Raw genomic sequence first — 3,548 nt, 5'->3', positions numbered from 1 at the left:
GTTGATCTGAGTGGCTACAGTTTTCAGATTGTGTTGTAAATGTAGGAATCCCTGATCTAGATCCTTATGGTATTCAATCTCAGTCAGTGGAATCAGAGCACACCGGGTTGGGATGTAGAGCTTTGCTGTTGACAGCGGATCTAGTGGTGTGCTTAGAAAGAAAGCTGATGGCACGAAAGTAACTGTGGCGGTTGGTGGGTTTCCAATACAACGTGGTGATAATATAGCCACTGCAATCTTCAGTGTTACGTCGAGGAAATGAATCTGCTATATGGAGTATTCAAAAGTTAGTTTGAACGAGGGGAGGAAGTTGTTAAAGTCTTGGTGAAATTTCACTAGAGATTCCTTCCCTTGTGTCCATATTATGAAGACGTCATCAATGTACCTGAGCTAAACCCGGGGGATGAGAGGGCAGCTGTCGAGGAAACAAATTTCAAGGTTTGTCATAAATATTTGGGCGGTGTGAAATGGCACAGTTCCATTTCACCTTGAGTTCGAAGGTTTTTATGGAACAGTGTTTCATTTCAAATTTTGCTTCGTCAAAACAGGCACGCTGTTTTGACGCTGTTTTCACGTTTTGCCTATACGCTATAATAATAATGGGGAAGCTCGAAACAGCCTCTCTCATCTGGCAGGCAGATGGGGGCCCACAATGCCGGGAGGGCTGCAGGCGCTGTGCCAGTTCTTCCAGGGCTGTGGGCCCCCGATCTGCCTGCCAGATGAGGGAGGCAAGCTGGGTGCTACCGCCTGGGACCGGGGAGCTGGGGAAGGGAACTGAGCCCTATCGCTCAGTTCGCCTCCCCAGCGCTAGATCAGGCTTGGGAAAAAAAAACTGGGCTGAGCTCTTTTTCCCAGCCCGATCATAGCACTGGGGAGGGGAACTGAGTGATCGAGCTGAGTTGCCTTCCCCATCCCTATCACAGTGCTGGGAAGGGGAGCTGAGCCCAGACTCCCACCACCTGGCTGCTGGCTGCTGGCTGCTGGCTGCTGGCTGCTGGCTGCTTCAAAACTTGAAACATTTTGAAATTTTCGAAACATTTCGACTAGGCTCATTTTGTTTCAAGGCTGTTTCAAAGCCCTTTGTTTCAATTCAATTTAATTGTTTTGAGCTTGAAATGAGTTGAAACTGTGTCGAATCGAAACAGCCATTGAAATTTCACACAGCCTGAATAAATATGTTGGCATACCGGAGGCCATATCTGTGCCCGTGGCAGTGTCATTCAATTGTAGATCTAGGGAATCTCCAGACTTGAAATAGTTGCGTGTGAGGACAAAGCAAAAGTGTTTAATGGAGACAAAAGCTGTTTTGTTGTCAGGAATAAAGTTCTTTATGGCTTGTAATCCATCCTCATGAGGGATGATGATGCACGGACATCCATGGTAGCTAATATGGTGTTTGCGGGAAGCTTCTCAGTGTATAGCAGTTTAAGAAATCTGTGGTGTCTTTCAAATAGCTGGCACCTCCAGTGGCATATGGAGATAGGATAGAGTCAACATAGCTAGAAACTGCCTCTGTGATGGTGCCAATGCCAGAGACAATGAGGCATCCTGGGTTGCCAGGTTTGTGGATCTTGGGTAGTAAGTAAAAGTTGCCTGGCCTAAATTCCTGGGAGGTGGAGCAGTAATTCTCTCCTGTGTCTCCAGAGGTAGCTTCAATACAGGTGCGTTTAGTTCCTTCTGGTTTTGTGGAGTTGTCTGTCAAGAGGTGGTAACAATAGAATAATAGAAAATGAGGGTTGGAAGGGAACTCAGGAAATCATCTAGTCCAACTCCCTGTTCAAAGCAGGACCATCCCCAACTACATAATCTCAGCCAAGGCTTTGTCTCTCCAAGTCTTAAAAGACTCCAAGGATGGAGAGTCCAAAGCCTCTCTGGGTAACCTGATCCAGAGTTTTACTACCCTCCTAGTGAAAACATTCATCTCTAAACTAAACTTTCCTTGCTGCAACTTGAGCCCATTGTTCCTTGTTCTGTCATCTGCCCCCACTGAGAACAGTCCAGCTCCGTCCTTTTTGGATCCACCCTGAAGGGAGTTGAAAGCTGCTGTGAAATCCCTTCTCAGTCCTCTCCAGACTAAATAAACCCAGGTTCCTCAACCTCTCCTCAGAAGTCATGTGCCCCAGCCCCTGAACCATTTTTTGTTGTCTTCCTCTGGACTGCCCAATTTGTCCACATCTGTTCTGGAATGAGGGAGGAGCTATAATTGAACACAGTACTCCAGATGTGGCTTCACCAGTGCTGAGTAGAGGTAAATAATCACTTTCCTTGACCTTCTGGCAACGCAATTACCAATGCAGCCTAGGATACCATTAGCCTTCTTGGCAATAAGGGCACACTGCCAGCTCATATTCAGCTTCTTGTCCACTGCCATCCCCCAGGTCCTTTTCTGCACAGCTGCTGCCCAGCCAGCCAGCCCCCAGCCTGCACCGGTGCAGGGGATTGTTCCATGCTAAGTGAAGGACTTTGCCCTTGTCCTTGTTGAACCTTGTGAGATTTCTTTTGGCCCCATCCTCCAATTTGTCTTGCTCACTCTGAATCTTGCTCACTCTGATTCCTAGCATATCTACTACTGCCCCCAGCCTGGTGTCATCTGAAAAATTTCATGTTGGAAAGTGCTGGAAGGCTGTGTACCCCATTATCAGTCTCCAGTATCAGCTTCTTCCTTTTAAGTGAGGCTGTAACACAACAGCAGAGTACCCATCTTGTCTCATTTGTTTCATATGTGTTCTTCAGTCTTTAGGGAAAATAATAAGATCTTTATTCTGATCCTGCTACACATTTTGAGTGAAAGTAAATAAGTGCAAAGCCACCATATTCTTCTCTGTTGAATATTAAATCCACACTGGGGGCAAGCAAAAGCGTGGAGTAGGTTTTTCTTCTACCTCAGGGCTTATCCTGTCATAATTGTCCTTGTAGCAAAGTGTTAAGTGACATGACTAACAATCATCCTAGGTGGGATTTTATTGTTTCTCCAAAGGACAAATGTGTATTTAGTGGGGAGTTTTCTTGAGTAAGGTTTTGGTTTCAAAAAAGTCTCTTTTTAATATTACTCTAATTTTTTAACTGGAAAATTCTAATTTTATGTTAGAAAAGGCAGCTCAACAAAGCTCTCCCTGGTATTGAGAGAGAAAAAGGCATCAGGATTAAAGTGGTATATTGCTCCTATGTACATTAAGTCCGATCTTGAGTATGCTCCTGAAAAATCTTTCTCTCCTGAATGGATAAGGTTTATTTTTGTGACACCAAGTTTTGGTTCATCAGAGGAGCAAAGTTGTCCATGGTCATCCTGAAGCTTAAGGCAATCACTTGGGTATCTGGGGCTCAATTCACTGAAATCCTTGGGAATGGAAACCTTGCTCCTGAGTTGATGTTCCAGAGAAAAGCTGGACACAGGAATGGGAGGAAGCAATGTACTGGTGGGCAGTCACTTGCTTAATGTACCCCAAGGAAGGCCTGAGTGGAAGGAAGAGAAACTATAACTTGGATAGAAAAAAGTTTAGAGGTATTTTCATTCTTCTTCCAGGCACCAGTAAATGACTTTTTGAAAA

This window comes from Crocodylus siamensis, chromosome 2 (genome assembly GCF_052110815.1).
Source record: "Crocodylus siamensis isolate JL-2025a chromosome 2, ASM5211081v1, whole genome shotgun sequence".
In the NCBI taxonomy this organism is placed as follows: Eukaryota; Metazoa; Chordata; order Crocodylia; family Crocodylidae; genus Crocodylus; species Crocodylus siamensis.
This window is presented reverse-complemented; position numbering follows the sequence as displayed.